This window comes from Neomonachus schauinslandi, chromosome 1 (assembly GCF_002201575.2).
Source record: "Neomonachus schauinslandi chromosome 1, ASM220157v2, whole genome shotgun sequence".
Lineage (NCBI taxonomy): Eukaryota > Metazoa > Chordata > Mammalia > Carnivora > Phocidae > Neomonachus > Neomonachus schauinslandi.
The window spans coordinates 156,762,653-156,784,694 of record NC_058403.1 but is presented as its reverse complement, the minus strand read 5'-3'; positions in this window follow the sequence as shown (position 1 = coordinate 156,784,694).

Genomic DNA, 22,042 nt, shown 5'->3' with positions numbered 1-22,042 from the left:
TGCTGTGGGGCCTCCCATGGTGGCCCTAGCTTCCAGGTGGAGACTCCTGTCTCCTGCTATTGCTGGGGTTCTAGCTCCCTGGGCAGCCCCAGACTCGAAGCCAGCACCAGCCCCTTCTCTTGTCACCTCTCTACTCTTAGGAGTGGCAGGTTGTTTGGCTTGTCCGTGCACCATCAGCTACATAACCAACCCCCTATACTAAATGCCTTTCTTCAGTAGACCTGGAGTGGTTTCTGTTTTTCATACTGATACATGTGAGAGCCAGTGACGTGGATGCTTCCCTGGGAGCATATGCTAAAGGCTGCCTGCCCATTCTTATAGCCTCGGACTCCACTCTTCTGTGGCTCCTGGCCTTCCTGAAGCCTGGCTGTCCAGCTGCCCTAGATCCTTCTGTTATGTTCCTTTTGTCATATCTGTTTCTGCTGCTTTGGCCTGAAGACTGTAATGTATATGAGGAAAGGGCTTTTCCAGTTGGATCATGGTCTATGATTGATGGTTTCCTGGTGAAAATAACACCTTGAAGCTATCTTCTTTCTCTAATTTTCTTTCTCCTGGCCCCTTCCCAGAGTCATAGCATTGCTTTTGATCTGGAAGTGTTACAGGTAGCACTAGATTGATCCCAAATGTTCTTGCATATGGGGTTGGGGCTGGGAGCCTTGGGAGTTGTTTGCATCTTTGGGGAAATGGACACACAAGAGACAGAGGCTGGAATCCCTCATCTCTGAAGGGGCCAGCTCCAGCATGAGTATCCTGGGGAAGGCTTTGGATGAGGGTGACTTGGGCCCTGTGCTCATCAGACACCGTGGCCATGTGAGTGTTTGGACCAGCTACTAAGGAAGGGTAGCTGCATGGACATGGCCCCTGAGAAAGCCAGCTGGTTAGTGTCTAGGCAGCAGGTAGGGAGAAATGCCCTTTGGACCACATTTAGCCAGGGCTGCCAGAGTTCTAACAATAAAGTGGCATTTTATTTCCATTTGCCAATGTTTCCCCTGTGTACCTCTTCCTCAGGGTCATTGTTCCATGCTCGGACATCAGAGCCGCTCAGGGTTGCATGGGGTAACTGATAGGTAGGGGGCCCCGTGCTCCAGATGCCCTGCCATCATAGGCTTGCGTGCCTGGGGTGCCGTGCCGGCAGCCTCTTCCAGGTCTTTGCAATCCCCCACCTTCTGATTCTGGAACAGCGTTCCTTCTGTCGCTGCACTGTGCAAGCAGCATGCTCCCCAGGGAGGCACCATTGTCATTTCAAGGGGACAAAATGAGCAAGGTCTCCGGAGCTCCATCTACACTTTGCTGTATTCCCAGAGCTCTCTCTGGAACTCACTCCTCTGCCAGCTGTCATCTTTCCCCAGGAACGGCCAGAACCTGGCTGAACTTGCTCAGGAGTCTAGGTGGATCTGCCCAGGGTAAGGCTGTAGAGGCGTGTGGTCCCTGCTGTGGTTCTACTTCTGTACCAGCAGCCTGGGCTGAGAGCAGTGAGGATGATAGCATGGGAGCTTGGGCAGCCGAGAGCACCTTGTGTTTATCCTGAGCACCCACCAACTTCTTACCTCAACTTTACCTGGGCAAGAGCCCACAAAGGCAGGTGCCAAGATGCTTGCGGTTGTCCTTTATGCAGGAGGATGTCAGCCCAGAGTGGGCCGTGGCCACCTCACCGTAATACTGTGGGTCAGAGACATGCCTTCTGCTCCATGCCCCTCCTTCCGATGGCAAAGGCCGGCTCCCTGTTTCTTCTCCAGTGGGGAGTGTCTAGAACTGTGCCAGTAAGATCCCTGCCCCCAAACAGAAGCCACCCTAGGTCTTATAAACAAAGAGAATTTAATACGGGGAATTCATTAGAGAAATGATAGAATCCATAAGAAGCCAAACAATGGCTGGCAAATCAAATAAAGCCAGAGATTAGTGACTACCATCCCCAAGAGAGAAGGTAATGTCACCACAGCCTAGAAGCCAGGCCTGGCAGGATCTGGAGCCATGGTGGGGGCTTCCTAGCAGCAGCTGGGACCTTAGAGGGGGTTGAGTTTTAGTGGACCAGAGATCCTGCCCACCGCCCACTGAGAGGGCAAAAATACACAGGCTGTTCTCCTGCCTTCCATCTTTCATCAGTGCCTCCCACTGGATGACGCCACTGGGAAACTGAGGGCAAGGGGGCCTGGGAAATGGAGTGCCTTGTGATGCCAGGGCCAGGGAAGGGAAGGGATCCGAGTGCAAAAAGACAAACCTCAGACATGGTATCCAACATCCTCACAGCTGGGCATAGTCTGGCTCAGCTTGGGGTCAGAGCTCAGTGGTCTCCCGTGCTTAATTGAGGCCACACCCTTGGCCCTGTTAGCTCTGTGCTCTAACCTCTGAGTTACATTGTAGACACAGATGAACAGGAGGAAGATGAGGGGCTTGCAAAGTTTAGGAGTTGAAGGGAGAAACCCCACAATGGGGCCAAGAGGACACCACCCCTTTCCACACACACCTGGTTCCCTCAGTCCTTAGCTATGTGGCCTTGACCGTCACAAAGGTGGTCCATTATTTCTGGGAGCCTCAGTTGTTTCCATGTCTTAAATGGGAATAATATACCTTCATGGACATAATATTGTAGACACTGAATGAGACAGGATCCTTTGTGAGATGTCCCAGCTCTGCCTTGCTCTACCTTCCTTCCCTCAAATTGGTGACAGACCGTGTGGCTGCATCCTCTGAGGAGCGGCAGAGAAGGTCGGGCTCCACCTGACATAGGCAGCCAGCTACAGGGCCTGCCGTACTTTGTAGGAAGCAGAGGGGAAGGGGGTGAGGCAGGGAGGGAGGACAGACAAAGGAAGGGAAGAGCAAGATAAATGAGCTGTGGATGCTGGAGGAGGCAGCTGGGGTGGCTGCTTTTTTTCCGGGAAGTCAGCTTTCTTTTTTCCAGTCCTTGGCTGGGAATGTTCCAACGCCACCTTTTACAGGCATGGAAAGTGTCTGTCAAGGTGGGGAGACAATTGTCCCCCGAAGTGAAGGGACAGTGACCACTGGGACAGGTTGTCTGAAGAGGCTGTCAGGAGGGGTTGGGGTTGCCAGGCAGAGAGGGGAGAGGAGGGAGGAGGACAGCGGAACTGGTGGGGTTGTGGGAAGAGGGGACCCCCACTTTCCTTTAAGCTTCAAGAGAGACTGTGGGGAGAGTAATCATCCCAATGAAGCTGCCTCCACCTTTTCCAGGTGAGCTGGCCAGAGGGGTTAAGTGAGTTTCCTAGGTGTCATTCAGTTAATTTGGTCCTTGGGTCACTCAGTGAGCAAGGGTCCAGAAGCCCCAGGCAGAGGATTGCTGCAAATTGTCCACTACCCCTGCTGAAAAAGAGACCCATTGGCTAGTCACCAGCACAACGGGCTTTGTAAAGCCTGCAGCAGTCACTGTGTCCTGGGGACCCTGGGGCTGGGCTCATTAAGGGGCTGTGCCCTTGCCTGACCAACCCTCAGTGGGGGAGGGGCGCCGCTGACTGCAGGGCGCTCTCCAGCGCATTGTCTCTGTCGCCATGGCAACCCTGGGGCCCTCTGCACCTGTCACACGAGTGATAGGAGCATGTGGGTCCTGGGCAGATCCCACCCCAGGCGAAATATGCGGACAGTTAATCCGATGAGGTGTAGGGAGAGGGTAGGGGAGACCCCCCCTCCTCCGCTGCGTGCTGGACAGCTCCAGGGGCTCACCCAGGCTCCACACCCACCACTGCACATGCTTGCTCTCCTTTTCCCTCCCACCTCTCTGGTCACAGTGAACTGCCATGCCATGTTCCAGTTGCTGAGGCCAGAACCTTGGAGTTCATGGCCAACCTCCTCTTCCCTCTGGATGACTGTTAGAGGCGCCCCCCTCCAACCCCAGCTGCTCTCAGCAGTGCAGCCAGGGCCACTATAGAGTAAGCAAAGCAGCCTCTCCCCTATGCAGAACCTCCCCATGGGGCCCACCTCACTCAGAATGAAGTCCAGGGTACTTACAGTTGCATGACCTGTGCGCCCCACCCCTCAGGCTCATCCCCAAACCAGTTGGGGTTTGAGGGAGCCAGCCGGCAGGCTCGGTTGAGGCCATTCAACCCCGTGTTTCTCTTGATTTGAAAGCAGATGCCAAATTTGAGAACATTGAGGTCTTTGAATTAGAAATCTAGCTTCCGGAATACCCTTGAAAAGGGGGTGTTTGGGCCATGCTCTGCCCACCCGCCCAGCCGGCTGGAGTTGGCTGGGGCCAGGCAGTGCTGCCTCCTTAGGTGGTGCCCACTGCTCACTGCCAGCAACTTTCTCATCTCCTGAAGCGCTCAGCCCTCAGGGCCACTGGGACTTGGGCGCCGCCCCCCGCCCCCCTGCAGTGCTCCAGTCATCTTTCCTGGCTGGCGGGTCCCTGCTGCTCTGAGCCTGGCTCTGGGCTAGGCACGGAGGCCACAGTGATGGGTCAGACTTCGTCTCTCTCTGGATAGGGGATGAGGTGGATGAGGCACGGAGGTGGACCCCATCACCTAGTAGGGCTAGTGGTCAGCCCCAATCCCTGGTGGCCTGCCGGTAAGGAGGAATTAACCGACAGGAGAGGAGACTGTGCAGGGGTGGAGTGCTGTCAGAAGAGCAGAGGGCGCAGGGGAAGGCTTCCAACAAGAGAGGCCAGATGCCATGGACCATGAGGGCCTGGCATAGATGCTTGGCTGGATTCTGCCCTGGTGGGGGGCCATCCAAGGCTTTTCACTGGGCCTGGACACCGTGTGGCAGACCAGGAGGTGCACCCCAGCTGCAGGGGAGCAATCACCAGAGGACCTCCAGCTGTCAGCCCTCCGCGCCAGCCTCAGCAGCAGAGGGTCAGCACCTGAGGCTATGCCCTTCCTGCTGGACACAGAGGATAAAGGCCCCACCGTTCCCACGGATGGGGGACACTCTGATGGGCAGTATTTGCTCCAGACCTACCCCCTGAGTTGGCTGAGTTTCTGGATTTTGCACTGCACCTTGGCTGCCCCATCCTGCTCCCTTCGCCTTTTGTCATAGGGGCTTATCCCCAATAGACAACTCTCACCCCAGCTCATCCGGCAGAGAGGAGGTGGGCCTCGCTGCGACTGTGGCGTGAAGAGCAGGAGCTTTTTAGCAGGGATAGGACCGCACTGTCGTTCAGCCGCCGGTGGTGAAGTTGGACAGACCTGGGTTCGGATCCTGTCTCTACAGATTCCCGGTGACCCTGGGCGGCTTCCACTGAGCTGCGATGGTCCTATTTTTAACATGAGAATGATAGTGATAATGACCGCCTGGAGGGCCTGTGGCGGGGGTTCAGTGAGGGGGCATACTTAAAAAGCTCAGCTCAGGGCTTGGTAGGAAGTAAGCACCTTTTATTGACGGGTTTGTATTAATCCTAGAGCTATGTAGCCGATCATCAATACACACAGCTGACCAGCGTGAGCCCCCCATGCCCAGTGAGACCCCTCAGGAGGACGGAGTTTCTACCCAAAGCAACACAACCTACTATGGTCTTATTCTCCACAGATGATTGGGTCTTTTGATGTACTGGGAGCTGGCTGGGGCCTCCCAGGAGTCTTTCTGGAGCCTGAGGGGGTCGGGGCCCTGGGGTCCGAAAGCACTGACTCCTGACCCTCAACAATGGGCTGGGGGTGCGACCAGGCTGCAGCTCAGCTCTGGGAAACTGACTTCCCTGGAGCAGGACGGATTTGGGGAGATGTGGGTTCCAGCAGGGCACAGGATGGCCCTGTCAGCTGCCGACCTACTAAAGTTCTTCCACACAAGGAGAAAGGCCACTGTCCTTGCACCTTCTTCCATGCCAGGCTCTCCAAGGATGCCCTAACACACAGGCCCACCCTCCCCCAGCTAACAGGCCAGTGTCTGGCCCACGGCCCTTCCGATGGGCTGGCACTTCTGACAACCTGTCCCTGCCTTCTGCTCGGCCACAGGTCACTTGTGGTGCCTCTAGCCCAGCTCGCTTCAAGAGGTATGTCCCAGGCTCCTACCAGCGCTCTTCCAGGCCCGGCCTGCCCCCAGCTCTTCCGAAGGACGAGGGACGGCAACAGCTCACAGCAGCACTCTGTTCTCCTAAACCCGGGGAGCAGGGAGGGGTCCCAGAGGAAAGGGGGGGTACTATTTTCAGAAAAAAGCGCCATTGCTCACACTGATCCACATTTATCTGGGGCTTTCTTTGCTCCCAGGGCCCTTGTAAGAGCCTTCTGTGTGTTAGCGCCTTTGGGCTGCTCGTTCTCCGTGGGAGGTAGGGGCTGCAATCATTTTGCTGGTTCTCATCTTTTAAGTGAGTTGTGCCCTTTGCCTGGGGATACATGGCTAGTGAGTGTGGAGCCGGGACCAAACCCAGGCAAGCTGTGTCCCCAGACCATGCTCTTAGTGACAAGCACCACATACAGCAGAAGGGAGAACGCCCTGCCCTGCGTGCAAGGCCAGGGCTCTGGTACCCAGGCCAGGACAGCCCGCCCCACCTTCTCTAGGGACTGGTAACCAGATTCGGGCTGGTGCCACAGCAGATGCCATACAGCCCTGGCCACCTGGGAGCTGCCCACTGCGCTCTCCGGGCTCCGCCAGGCCCACCCAAGGCTTCCCGGGCCTCCCATCCCTTCCCGGCTCCTCCATCACCGCCTCTCTGGGGATCTTGACAGTAGATGAAGTGACAAGTCTTTGTGCTTAATTAAGACACATTGTCCCACCAATTGGGAAGTGGGAAATGGCTGGGCTGTTTTACAAATAGAAACAATTCTTGTTCATTATCCCTTAATTGAGGCAACAAAGGGCTCTGGAAAACATCCATCAGAAACACACTCATGTACATCATCAGAGGGGACTGGGTTTAGGAACGCACAAAAGCAACAGCAAATGTTCCAATCAGGAGCGACACAGACAAAGGGAAACAAAGGCCCAGAAGCACAAATGCTGCAGAATTAGCCCAATTACACAGTTGATGTGGTGGGGAAACAAGTTTTCTGGCTTCTGGCCAGCTCTTCTCTTAGCCTCTTTTTACCCCTTCTACTTCCTTGATACCAACCAGATAGAGAGGGGCAAGAAAGGAAACTCCCAGAACCCCCCCTGCCCCCCAAACCTGGCTTTTGTCTCCAGGATGGGGAAGGGATGGGCTGACAGCATGCCCTGGGGGGCAGAAAGTTGTAATCCAAATCCCAGATATGGCCTGCTTTTAATCGCCACCTTCCTCTTTCTGGTCAGTATGCTTCTTTTGATGTGACCTCAGATGCCAAGGCAACTCTATCTCAGTGTTGATTTTCATCGTCAGCCTGTGGCTGCTGAAAGTCCGTAAACTATTTGTATGTGACTTTTTGTTTTCAGGCTGGACCTTCCCCATCCTATATGTATACAGTTGAATTTTGGGGTCCAAGTTAGAAGTTTGCCTCATCCCTGTTTGTCCCAGCCTGTTTGTCTTGTTGCTCTGTGGAGCTGTGTGGAAGAGGCATGCTGAGAGCCCCATCCAGGAGGCTCCTGGAGGTGAGCCTCCTGCTGTTTCACCTCCCCTGGGGGCTGAGAGGAGAAACTCAGGAGCTTCTGATGGCAAAAGCTCTTCCTCCCTTTATTTTTTACAATGACTGGTCATTGTACAAAACCTGGAAATCACCAAAAAGTACAAAAAGCAGAAGTAAATAAGTAAGTCCCTCCGGACCGTGAGTCAATTTCTTTGAATGATTTTGTCTATTTCCTCCCAGCCTTTGTTCCAGGCACACTTTCCCCAGTGGTTGAGAACACCCTACAAATGACCTCAACTTTGGAACCTGTCTTTCTTCCTGACATTTTTTCACACGGTTAAAAACTCTTTCTAATCCTCTTTTTTAGTGACGACACAATATTCCATCACACAGATGTGCCATTAGTTTGTTTCACGATCATCACCGAGCATTGGGGTTGTTTCCAGTTTCCCACTGTTTTCAGTGTTTCTGTCACGGGCATCTTGGTGCCTAGAGCTCCCATATTGCAGGTGATTTCCTTATGACAGACCCTAGGAAGGACATTGCAGGCTCCGCAGTTAAGCCTATTGCCAGGCCATTGCTACATATTGCCAAGTTACTTTCCAAAAAGTCTACACCAGGTTACAGTCTCTAGCAGATTATTATCGTGCCTGTCCCAGTGTTGTATTTAGCTTGGGGAAAAAAGTTTTTGCTTAGGAATTGGAGGTGTGCGTGTTTGTATATGTGTGGGTTGGGATTTTGGCGGGGGGAGTTACCACATATTCCACATATTTCTCTAGATTTCTCTAGGAAAGGGAGAAATCCCTATATGCCCCCACCCATTCCCACCCCAGGGGAGTTTACTCAAAGACTTAGCTCAGTCAAGGCTGTGTAATCAGATGTCAGCTGCCCACTTCCCCCATTACCCCCGCCCCATCCTTGTCTGTACCCCTCAGCCATCTGGTTAAACTTGACGCAAACCTCCATCCCTTACTTCATGACAGTCCAGTCTTGGCTCCTACTGTGTGGCTCTGTGCCCCCACCCCTCGAGGGCTGGGTCTCTTTTGCTCCAGGACACCTCCCTCACTGGACTCAAATCCTGCCCCTCCAGCCCCCTATGACCTGTTATTCGACCTCCTTGTGCCTCAGTTACCTTGTCTGCAAATGGGTATACAAACTGCCTAGCTCATAGGACTGTTCCAAATATGTAAAACTCTTAACTCTGCACCCGGAGCATAGTAAGTGCTTATTTGTGTTAAAACCACCTACTTGTGGGTTTTATTAAAGGTTTGGGCCCTGCAGGATAGCTGGTGGTCTGGTCCTCACCCCTCATCTGTCAGGGTTGCAAGTCTTCCCCGTCTAAGCAGAAGGGATTTCCTACAGGGGAGGAAGGGACAGTAACCTTGCGGGAGGGCGCAGGAGGAGGGGCTCTCCACCGGACCTCCCGGAATGAGCCTTGTATTCATAGCAGAACTGCCCTCACAGAAGCCCTGTTGTTCCTGCCATCGCCTGGAAGGAGGGGGCACATGGCTATCTCTGGAGACTGGCTCCCCAGCCCGCAGCAGCTCCTGGAAGCCCCGCATGCTGCCTCTCCGAACCCACAGAGCCAGTGCCCACATGCACCTGTGTAGACACGGGACGCAGGAGAGGCCCTGTGTTCACTGGGGAGGCCCAGTGACACTGGGTTTTGGGCTGCAGCAAAGCTGGCAGGGCCTCTCGGCCTCTCTTCTGCATTCCGAATCTCACACAGTGTGGATGAGCGGCCGAAACACAAATCACACCCAGAAGCCCAGCTGCAAGGGCATCTGACAACGCTGTGCTCGCAGTCTGGCTTCTGCAGCATGGGAGGCCTGGCAAAGGATGCCCTTCTTGCCCCACCTCATCCACCGAGGGCCCGGGTTCCCCGGTAGCCTTGCCATCAGGGTGCATCGCGGGGTCCCCTCTACCTTAGCACAGCCTACTGCATGTTCAGACTAGCATTTGCCCCCTGGGTGGGTGAGGTGGGGGTAGGCCCCGGAAGGGGTCCCTATCAAAGCATGCTCTCCCTTGGTGAAGTCACAACATCTCTCCCTTTTCTCCCATAAGGCATTTTCCCCACAATCAGGTCCCTTGGATTCTTACCTTCAAGCATCAGTGCTTTTAAAAATATTTCTTCCAAATAAAGACAGTGCCATCCCCAAGAGGAATTCTGGGGATGAGAAGATTTTCCATCTCATTACAGGTGTAATCGCTCTTTTCTCCTTTTTGTTTGCAAGTAATAGAAACTCACACAGAGTGGCTTAAGCAAGGAAAGGAATTTATTGGTTCATAAAACTGAGAAGTCCAATGTAGACTTCAGGCATGGCTGGATCCAGGTGCACCAATGATGTCATCAACTCTCTCTCTCTTTTCTCTGTTTCTCTGCTTTCTTCTGCGTTGCTCAGGAAAATATTTCTTCGTTTGGGTGCTATAACAAAAATACTGTAGACGGGGCCGGGGGTGTGCTTAAACAACAAATGTTTATTTGTCACAGTTCCAGAGGCTGGGAAGTCCGAGATCAGGATGCTGGCAGATCTGGTGTCTGGTGAGAGTCTGTTTCCTGGTTTGCTAATAGCCTGTCTCCTCCTTGGGTCCTCACATGGCAGAGAGCACAGGGAGAAGCGAGCTCTGTGTCCTTAGAAGAGCACTGATCCCTTCATGACTTCCCAAAAGCCCACCTAATACTGTCTCATTGGGGGTGAGGATTTCAACATAAGAATCTGGAAGGGGACACAAACGTCAGTCCATATCAATTCCCCAAAGCTGGGGGAAATGGCCATCATCAGCTCATGTCCGTTTCCCTGGGTTGGCCACCCCCAGAGCAGATTCTTATGGGCCCAGCTTAGGTCACTATCTCTAAATGAATCCCTGATTGGCCAGGCCAGGATCATGTGCCTGCCTCTGAAGGTAACAGAGCTGTGGGGGGTCCCCTTCCGGACCCCTGCAGGAAGAGTGACAAAGGATGCAGATGTCACAGCGGCCAGGCATGGCCGTCTCCCTGGCGACCCCAGCCACCATTGCTCTCACTGCCCCTCAGGGGCCAGGGGCCGTCTCAGTGCACCTGCCTCAGTGAGGCAGGGGACGCCTGCCCCAGGTTGTGTGGGCAGCCTGGGCAGACATGGGGGTGCCCTCAGAGGGCCTTTTTGACTTGGGTCCCAGCCCATGCCTCGCTTTCAGCCCCCTCCTCAGTGTCACCTCTGATGTTCTCCCTGTAACGGGTAGAGAGATGCCAGGTTACCGCATTGGAGGCAGGAGCCTGGGGCTGGCCATGCAGAGGCTCCAGCTGCCATGGCTTTGCTTACACATGGCTTCCTCCAAGCTGTTTCAATTATCACCCCAAACAAGATCATGCCAACATAGTGCCAGAAGTTATCGAAGACCTCCCCTGGAGAAAGATTGCCCTAACACCTTCAGCTTCCTCCTGGAGAAAGATTGCCCTAACACCTTCAGCTTCCTCCTCTCCATCCTTCACACATAGGTCAGAATGTTCTTTCTAAAATGTGGGCGTGACCTCATTCTGAGTTCGAGACTCTTCCAGTCTCCTCACTGCCATGCGCCACGGGCCTACGCTTGAATCTCTGTGCCAGATTCACTCCTGGGACGCTAGCCACTTGCTGGAAATAGAGCAAGTCAGGCCCTTCCTGCGTCTGGGCCTTTGCACGGCCTGCATCTTTGCCTGGGAGCCCCTGGCAGGAACCCCGAGAGCCTCCCCGGACCTCCCTCTCTCGGCTGCCCCATGGCTCCTGCTGGACAGTACCTGTTCCTGTTTCACTGTGCAATCACATTTTCCTTGTCTGTTTGGTGGTATTCTGGTTACTATTGCTGGGTGACAAAACACCCCCAAAATTAGTGGCTTAAGACTACAACAATCATTTTTTCATCTCTCACGGGAAGTGCCCATTTGGGCAGTTCTGGGCTCGACTGTCTGCCACAGTTGCTGTCAGATGGAGAGGCAGGAGCTGAGGTGGAGGTAGGGGAGGCCGGAGCTACTGGGGACTGGCTGTGTCTCTCTGTGTGTCTTTGTACCTGGGCTGGTTGGGCTTCCTCTCAGCATGGTGGCCTCCGGGAACCTGCCAGCCCATCTGGGGGCTCAGGGCTCCAAGGGAGAAGGGCAGAAGAAGCCATAGCACCTTTCATGATTTTGCCTTGGAGGTCACATAGTATTACTTCTGCCATGTGTGTTGGTTAACACAGCTGCAGGAAACCCAGTCGCAGTCCCTTGCAGGGACAGGAGGTCTTGTAGGGCCCCTATGCACAGATGGGAGGGAGGGACCCTGTCTCTGGGTCCCCAGCATCACCAGGCTCAGAGTCAGTCCCCGGCATGCTCTGTTTTTCCCTGAGGAATTCTGTTTTTCCCCGAGGAAAGCACAAATTCCACGTTGGTAAAGGGTAATCGTAGCCCATGGCATCTTTGACCCATCAGGTCAACAGTGCCTTCAAGAACTCTCCTGGTCCTGCCTGACCCCGGCCAGGGACCAGATCCGGGCATGGGAGTCGGGAGGTGGGCAGGCTGGTTGTCTGCAGCCCTGGGGAGCAGAGCGGGCGTGGGTCCCCTCGGCATCACCCCACTGTCCCTGTTCCTGCCCCAGGAGACCCAGAGAGAGCTGTGTGGGCCCCCACCGAGGCAGCAGGGACGACTTGGTCCTGCCCTGTGGATCTCAGCCCCCAGGCTGGGGAGCCCGGAGACCCTAAGACACCACCTAACCCGAGTCTCTGCTTCTGCACTTGCAAAACCGAGATAATCCCCTCCTCTCAGAGCCTGGTCAGGATCGATGCAGATAATAGATGAGAGAATGCTTGGCTCCGGAGAAAGTGCAGCAGCGTTGGAGGTGTTCTCACCTGGCACTCCAACCCCACGCGGGATTTAATGAGAGCCGGCCGCTCCCTGGGATCTTTAATTAATTGTCCCAGCCCCCGCAGCCCGGCCGGCAGATTGAGCCTCCACTGCAGGAAGCCGGCTGCGCATCACTTTGCATGCAAAGGCCCAAAGCGGAGGCTTCTGTGGGTGAAATGGCTGACTGGGTGATTTTAGAGCCATTGCTGTCCTTGGCGGCCCCCACCCAGGAGCCCAGCCTCCGCTCCCGCAGCAGAATCGAGGCAGCTGGAGGGTAGGGAGGGTGGCCCAGCCCCACGGGCTCTTCTCTGCTCCTCCCACGGGCGTGGCTGCGGCAGAGGCTCTCTCCCTCAGGGGTCACCTAGCCCTCCCGGCCAGCCAGCTCCCTCCACACTCCCTCCACACTCCCTCCACACTCCCTCCACACTCCCTTTCCAGAGAAACCTCCAGTACCCTCCAGATAACCCTCCAGGTACTTTCCAGATTGCCCTCCAGACACCCTCCAGATTACCCTCTAGATACCTTCCAGGTAACTTTCCAGATCATCCTCCCGGCATGCTCTGGGTACCCTTCTAGATAACCTTCCAAGTACCTTCCAGATACCCTTTCAGGTACCCTCCGGGTACCCTGCAGATAAGCCTTCAGGGAAGCCTCCAGATACCCCTCAGGTACTTTTCAGGTACCGTCCAGGTGCCATCCAGGCACCCTGGCCGACCTTCAGTTCTTGCAGCTTTGGGCCTCGGCCTTTGCAGCGCTCTCTCCTCATGTTCTCCCAGGCTGTCATAGTAGGAGGGCTATCTGTTCTAGAGCCTCTGGGTGTCCATTTACCCGTCTCCTCCAGGGAGCATCCTCTGCCCACCCTGGGCTGCCTTTCACACATCACCTAGTTTTTGGGCCCCGACACCCCGGTCCTGTCCCCCACAGCCCTCAGTGCAGGAAGGTGTCCTTCACTTGTTGTTTCGTTGGCCTTGTCCCCTAATTGTCAGCCCTGTGGGCGTCTGGCTGGATGGGTGCCTCCATGGAACACGCAACAGGCTCCTCAGGAGGGCCCGGCCAGGCCTGTGGCAGGAAGGGAGGACGCAGGAGTGGGCAGAGGGAGAGGACAGCCGGGGTGACCCCTTGGGACCTGGAGCGGCCCGTGTGGGTCAGTGACGGGACATGGGCCTGGGGAGGGCAGGGCTGTGGGGGTGGCATCCACAGCAAGGGATGATACTGAGGGCACCCACCAACAGTCCCCAGAAGCTGGGGCAGCACATCCTTCAAGGAAGGGGCCTGGGGGTACCTTCCTGGGTCCGCCATAGAGGTTAAGCACCTTGACCTGTAAGTAGGACAAAGCGCTTGTCACATGGTGGGAGCTTAGTAACTATTTGTTAAATAAAGGACTAGATAAGATCCAGTTTCTGTGAAGCACCCCAATTCTGAAAGCCTTTTGCTGCCTGTGTCCGAGTCCTGCTCTGCAGGAAGGGGCCACCCTGTTGTGCAGCCCCTGCCCGTGCTGGGAGTGGCATGTGCTCTCCCGTGGGTCTTCCTCATGGCCTCGCCCATGGGGCCCACAACGTGGTTCTCTCACCCCAGACCTCGGCCTGCTTCCCAATCCACTGTGCCTGCATTTGGTCCCTGACCCGAGGTCTGGTCTAGACATCCCTGGGCTGGTGCAGATGAACCCGGGGCTGGGTCTCCTCCCTTTGCCGCTGGCCTGGCTCAGCTCCAGCACGCCTTGGGCACACTGTCTCTCCAGGCCCCTGGGGCCCTTGTCTGTGGCAGAGAGTGACATCCTCTAGCGCCTGCATGTTTGCTGACTGTCCAACACCCAGGAGACCCCGGGCGTGACCCTGGGGCTCTGAGTCACCATTCACACTGAGACAATAATCACAGAAATAGCATCACACACTCCCTGAGCACTTACCGTGACCCAGCTGCATTCTGGATGAGCATCCTTGTGGTCTTTCCTCGTAACAGCCTTAGCAGGGGTCCTGGCATGCACGCCTGTGTGCCCCACCGATCACCCGAAGACAGCGTGCGGCACTGGCTGGTCCCCCACTGCCTGGCGCCAAACAGTGCCTGGACCCAGAACTGCTTTAGACCCAGAACTGCCATCGCTCCTCAAAGCCCCCCCCCCTCCCCACTCCAGTCCCACATCTCTATGTGGCATCCTGGAGCTACCGCTGTGACCAGCGTGGACCCCAAGCCAGACACTTGAGTGTGCAGTCCCTGTCCCGGGGGTGTCACAACCCTGTGTGTGGGGGGGTGAACTTTAGGGAAAGCTTCTGGAGGGGTGGAGTCTGAGATGCCTTTTTAGGATGACTCTCTCAGCAAGGGCAGGGCCACAGGACAGGAGGCCCTGGAGCAGGGTGGGTCTCAGGGGTGGGAGGTGAGGTTGCTGACAGGGTGCCTTCAACATCTGGGCCAGGTGGTGCCCAGTGGCATGGGCAATGACCACCTGGGCCAGTCCCCCTTCGGAGACTTTTGGGGTCTAAAGATACCATTCAAGTTAGTCTGGCACCCTAGCCCCCCACCAGGGCTCCCCCCACATTCTGTGTCTCCTGACACTGGCTTTTTCTCAGCTCCTCCTGGCCACAGCTGGGATTGTGCACTTCCTGTGCCCTCTGTCTAGAATGTTCTCCCTGCCATCCCTCAAGCCCCACCCCTGTGTCCATGCCCATTTAATTGTGTCTTATCCTTTGGGTTCGAGTTTCAACCAGACCCACTCAGAGAAGTCTTCTCAGCCACACATGGGATCAGCTTTGGGCCTCGGCTGTCACCACACCCCCCGGACCCCCCGCCCCCGCTCCCCACTCCCTGCCCCTGACTTCCAGGGACAGACAAAACTCGGTGTGTTCACTACTGTGTGCTCCATGCCTCCTCGAGGTACTGACACACGTGACATAAATACTCGTCACATGAGTCAATGAATGGGTCATCATTTGTGTGATGATTTGATTGATATCAGGGTCCCAGGCCAGCCTGTAAGATCTATGAGACCTGGGTTTGGGTCTGTTTTGCTCATCATTGTGTCCTTAGTACCTAGCAAGGTGTTGACTCCAGTAGACACTCAATAAATATGTGATGACATCATATTCTGACATATTAACGATTATTTTTTGGTTCATCCTAATTCCTCTTTCACCTGTAGCTCTTCCCCTATTAAAAGTGGACCATGAGGCATCATGTCACATGGAGGGAAGTTACAGCAGGTGAACAAGAGTTACACTCTTGGTTTTTTTTATTTCAGAAGCCAATGCTTTCCATTTGCAAGAGCCTATATGCCACCTGTCGGAAGCCTCGAGGGCCTCAGAGCTTCAGGGTAGATTTGAAAGTGTGAAGGGTGAGCCAGATAGTTTCTGTCTCCCTAGCGGGGACAGTTCCCAGGCTGCAGAAGACATAGAAATGAGTGTACCAGTTAGCTTTTGTTGCATAACAAACCATCCCCAAACTCAATGGCTTAAGTCAGTACAATTTATTATTTCTCATTGTTCTGTGGCTTGCCTGGATGTTTCTTCTGGTCTTTGCTGGCTCAGCTGGGGTTGGGTCACCTACAACAGCCTCACCCACATGTCTGGGTCTTTGCTGAGAGGTCCAGAAGGCTGGCGCTCAAAGAGCCTAGCCCAGCCTCCTTCCATGGCAGACTCAAGGCAGCTAAAGGCAGCAAGCTCTTTCCACCTTCCCTTGGTGTGGGGAGAGGGGCTGGATCCAGGAGGTGGGATGAGGAGAACACAGGGTCCCCGGGACCAGGGCCTGGAGACAGCCTGGTAGACGCCACGGTGAGCCAGTGATGACGCAGGGCCAGACACTTCGGAGGACCCCCCATGCCTTGGCACTCAAGGGGCAGGAATCCTGAACAGAGGAGGCACAGACAGGAGTCTGGAATATCAGCTGAATGGATAAGCCACTCAAGCAGTCAGGACTCTTTTTTTTTTTTTTTTAAAGATTGTATTTATTTATTTGAGAGAGAGAGAATGAGAGAGAGCACATGAGAGGGGGGAGGGTCAGAGGGAGTAGCAGACTCCCTGCCGAGCAGGGAGCCCGATGCGGGACTCGATCCAGGGACTCCAGGATCATGACCTGAGCCGAAGGCAGTCGCTTAACCAACTGAGCCACCCAGGCGCCCGCAGTCAGGACTCTTGACAGCCTATGTGGGGCTGCCCCAGGCCACCTTTGTTTTTTTTTTTTTTTTTTGTACACTGAGAAATACAGTGAGAGATTTATTAATATGCTGCTGGATATTTAACGAGTTAAATAGTCTTGGTGCTCTATTTCCATAGTACAGAGGAGAAATTTCTGTCAGAGACAAAGTCAGCTCCTACAGAGAAAAGATCCTCCACGTGAATCTTTTACCAATTTGAGGACAACCCGATGATATTGGGCTCCTGCCTCACAGGCACATTTATAACACCTTCATTGATATAGAACTCACATACCATAAAATCCACATTTTAAAGCATGTAATTCAGTGGCTTTTGCAACTACTGCCAATATCTAATCCCAGAATGTTCGGTCACCCCTGCAAAAGGAACCCTGGGCCTCTGAGCAGTCATTCCGCACCCCACCCCCTTTTCCTCCCAGCCCCTGGCAACCACCAGTCTGCTTTCTGTCTCCATGGATTTGCCATTCTGGACATTTCCTATAAATGGAGTCCATTTCATGCAATTTGCGGGGCCCCGTGATGGGCTTCCTTCACCAACCATGCCGTTTTCAAGGTTCATCCATGTAGCGTGCAACAGTGCGTCATTTCTCTTTATGGCTGAATAATATTCTACTGCATGGATATCCTGCCTTGTATTTACCCACTCATGAGTTGATGGATGTTCGAATCATTTCCATGTTGCCATTTACGTGGCTCTGCAAGCTTTTAAATGAATCTTTGGGCATTTTTTCCCTAATGTTTCAAATTAAAACAGTATAATGTGTATATATATATATATATATATACACACACACAAATATGTATATATATATATAGATGTTCTCTATATAGAGGTTTCTACATATATATCTATGGAGTCTCTCTCTCTCTAATCTGTTTTTTTAATTGGCCATTTCCCGTAAGCTCCTCAGGTAACACGAATACATAGGTAGCGAGAAACTATTGCTACAGATCCTCCCAGGATTTGCCTGTGGAAGGCATGCTAACTCCCTGAGCACCCGACCAGCCTTCTCCACCAGCTCCTTGTCTCTGCAACTGGTCAGCTCAGCAGGTCTGGGTGACGTGGCCCCATGAAGCCTCTCCTGGAGACCAGCAGAGGACAGTGAGTAGACACGTTCATTTGGGGGCTGTCGGTGGGGGGGCGGACGGCTTGTGATTTGCACATCTGACATACCCAAGGCACAGAAACCTTGATATCCATTTTACAGATGGGGAAATTGAGACCAAGGCAGGTCTAGAGCAAGAGGCAGAGCTGAGAAGCCCACCTGGGCCTGCCCCAAGGGCTTGCCACTGTGTGGGGCTGCCTCCAGCAAAGCCCCACAGCCTGGCTCTGGTAAGCAGGGTATAAAATGGACCCTTGGCCTGAAGGGGAATCAACTAATTAGCATCCTTCTTTTCTCCACCTCCCCTCACTAAGGGAGGAAACTTCTACTTAATCTTCAGACAAAGAGACAACTTAACTGCAGGCTAATAAAGAACATTTAGCTTATAAAGCAAAACTCCCGGGAATCCCCCTGCTGGGGCTGGAATCTGCTTTCTCAATTCACTCCCTCCTCCTTGGTCTGGGGAGGCTGAGGGGAGTGGGGAACAGGATCCAATCACTGCCCTCATGGAGACTTAGGGGCTGAAGGCTGGGTGCCTCCTGGACCCCCCCCCCCCCACTACCACCATCATGATTCTGTGCATGAGATGTGCTGTAGAGTATTTATAGCTTTAACCTCTCTGACAGTTCCAGAAAACAGGCATTATAACCCTCCTTCACAGGTAAGGAGCCTTAGATGTGAGTCACCTCCTTTGTTAGACTGTGGGTCTTGAGAGTAGAGAGTGTCTCACTGGTCTTTGTGTGTCCCATGCCCAGCTCGGGCTGCACCAGGAGGGGCTGCACCAACCTTCTTAAGTGCATGAATGAAAAATGAGTAAAGAATGAATGCATGAGAGCTCATACAGGGCTCAGGACTTGGACTCAGGGCCCTAGACTCCCAACCAGGGCTCAAAGCAGCAGCTAGAAGGGGTTTTCTTTCGACTAGATCCAGCTCAGCACTTATCAAGACCAAGGGGTCATGCCGGGGACCCAGGAGGCAGGACGATGCAGGCTTGGCCTCCCAAACATTTGCGCTGTTTCCGGGAGTTGGGCAGGTGGGTCATGAAATGGAACACCTTAGGTCATGAAAAGGGCAGCGTGAGAGAATCACCCTTCATCAGAGCCCAGGGTGGAGAGGTGTGGCCAGGACAGTCTGCTCCCAGCCCCACTCCCCTGCCCAGACTAGACGAGGGAGAACAGTCCTGGGGCTCCAGGACCCAGGACAGTAGGGTCAAGAATTGCCTTCCCCGGGGTTTGTCTGAAGGTTAAGCTCTTAGGCTTTGCCAAAGGTCATTTGAAAACCGATCACATGAAACTTCATGCTTTCTATAAAACAGCGTCAAAGGCGCTATCGGTTCTGGGATACACATGAGAAATAGCTTTTAATTTACTGACAGGAAAAATAATATTATTGCCAATGAGATTTTATGCCTTCTTTCCAGACAGCAAAGACTGTGTTGTTTAATAAAGAACCAAGTGAATAAGTGCATTCATTCACCAACTGTTTATTGAAGAACAGCCTGGGTTGGGTTTGGGCCCAGTGCTGAAAATACCACCGTGGCTGAAACACCCTCTTTGCCCTCCAGGAATTCATGGTCTAGTTTCGCTTTTTACTCTGGCCACTAGGCTGCAACTCTGTAACCTTCAGGGTTGAAATATGTGCCCCTGTTCCTTTTGTCAGTCCTGACTTTCTATTTCTATTTTAATCTTATTCTATACATATCCTTTATTATCTGCTGTTATAACGTATTTTTAATAGGGGGATAAAAGAGGAAAAGCTACAGATGGCGGATTAAGCACACACTCCCCCCTCTCCTCTTCCTGCTTCAAATCCCTGAAAATGACAGAACATATCTTTCTCTTTGTGTCTCTCATTCTCTGTCCTTTTCTCTCTCTCATGAATCTAGAACAGCTCTAGAAAACAATGACAAAAAGTGTCATAAATGGAGCAGAGATTTTGGGGAGTTCCTAGAAATGAAATGCAGAGAGGATTGGATTGATGAAGGACCCTTAACGTGGGCTACCTGAGGTGTAAGTGTCCTGGGGTCTCCTAACCCCAAGGGTGATGGACATAGGAGTTGGGGGGCCTGATAACATTCTTGAGGTGCCTGGTTGCAGAACCAGGTTCTGAGTGATTGGTAGAAGCTCTTCTTTCCCTAACACAGGTCAAGGCGGGGTGGGCGGGCATGGAAGTTCATCTCAGGTTGGAGAAGCAGAATGGCCATTTGAGAGCACTCAGATGATGGGTGTGCAAGAGAAATGCGGGACAAGCCCTTGGGAAACCCAGTAGGTCACCAGCCCTGCACCCCTTTGCCACAGAAGCATCATCTACCAGCTGGGCAAATCAGGCATCTTGCATCCAAATGTGAGCATCCATCCAAGAATCACCAAGGCCATGAGGGAAGCTTTCATCATAACAGAGAGCAAGGCATTCAACAGCTGGAGAACAAACACTCAAGGGGACGCAGTTAACAGGGCAAAGAGAAGAGCTTAGAAAAATGGAATTACTATCTTCCAAAGGATCAGGATAGAATCATAATGATATGAAAAAGAGCCAATTATAGATCTTGGAAATAGAATCATTGGGTTTAAAGTTCAGTAGATAGGCTGAATGGTGAATGGACACGTCCGAAGGTCACTTCATGAACAGGAAGACTGAACTGAAGAATACGCTCGTGGCAGCACTGAAGAGATGGCAAGAAGGAAGGAAAGGTTGCGGGATATTTTCCTTTCCTGAATGCATTAATAAGCCTTCTAGATAGGATGTGTTGGGAGGGTTCAATTCACGGTTACACATCTGTATCGCTGGGAGATCTGGGATTTGGAGCAGCAGGCAATACCTAGATGTGACTTTGGGTTGTCTCCTACTGGGGAGAGGACTGTACTTTGGAATTAGGTGGGAGGAAAGCATAATTTAAGCAAGGGACAGTTTAAGATTTTATGCATGGTGAGAAGCATGCATTTCTCTTCTGAGCAGCCAAGGGGTGGATTGTAGTGGGCTACTGCAGCTCTGTTTTCCCATCCTTTCCAGAATGCTTATTGCCTCTCTTTTCTTGGTGGTAATAGCACCTCCTGCCTTGGGAGTTCTTCCCCCATTCCGTGTGGTTCTCATGAACTTGCCAATTAAGGTCCACCTCCTCCCCCCAGTGCCACACACACACACACACACACACACACACAAACAGTTACTGGGACAGTCACGTGACCCTGGCTGGACTGCTAATGGCAACCTACGACTCATCCAGCATTTGGAATGCAACCCAATGTGGGCCACCAACAATTCTCTCTAGAAATAATATGTGAACAAGGTGAGAGAGAAGCACTTTTTCTGCCAGGATTGTGTGTCTGGCACTGCCAGTGGCCATTTTTCCTGATACTTATAAAACTCCTGTCTGGAGCATGGAGCCAGACAGGGACAGATGCAGATGGACAGAAAAATGAAAAGATGTTTTGGTATCATTGGAGGCCCTGGAGGTAGCTGTGCTAAAGATAAAACCATATACAGCCTGTCTAGTTAGTGAGAAAAAAACCATTCTGAGTTGGGTAACCCTTGTGACCAGTATCATCCTGACTTATATAGGATCTTTGAAAGTCATGTTGTAATTTTTTTTAATCATGAGGATTTAGAAACATCAGAAATTTATCTTTGTAATTCACTGTATCAGTACAGGAGAAAAATTACATGTTTATTTTAATAGACTCCGAATATGCATTTCATAATGATCAATACCTGTTGCTCATAAAGAAAAATGATAAAAGTTAAATAGCAATAATCTATAGCAGCAGTTCTCAAAGTGTATTCCAAGGAACCCTAAAAATCTCTCTCTCTCTCTCTCTCTTTTTATTGAGGAAAAATTGGTATGTAACATTTTATTTGTTTCAGGTACACAACATAATAATGTAATATTTGTATACACTACAAAGTGATAACCACAATCAGTCAGTTTAGTTACCATCTATCGCCATATAACCGATCTGTTTCACTCTTTTTGCCCATTCTCCACTCCCTTTCCTTCTGATAACCACCAGTCTGTTCTCTGTATCTATGAGTTTTGTTTGTTCATTTTTTTTAGATTCCATATATGAAAGAAATGATATAGTATTTGCCTTTCTCTGTCTAACTTATTTCACTTAGCATATTGCCCTTAAGGTCCATCCATGTCACAAATGGCATGGATTTCCTTCTTTTTTATGACTGATATTCCATTATATATCAGCACCACATTTTCTTTATCCATTCATCCATTGGTGGACACTTAGGTTGTTCCCCTATCTTGGCTATTGTAAATAATGCTGCAAGGAACATAGGGGTGTGTATATATTTTTGGATTAGTGTTTTTGTTTTCTATAGAGAAATGCCCAGAAGTGGAATAGCTGGATCATTTAGTACACTATTTTTAATTTTGAGGAACCTCCATACTGTTTGCCACAGTGATTGCACCAATTTGCTATCCCACCAACAGTGCATGAGGGTTCCCTTTCCTCAACTCTCTCCAACACTTGTTATTTCTTGTCTTTTTGATGATGGTAGCCATTCTAACAGGTGTGAGGTGGTATCTCACTGTGGTTTT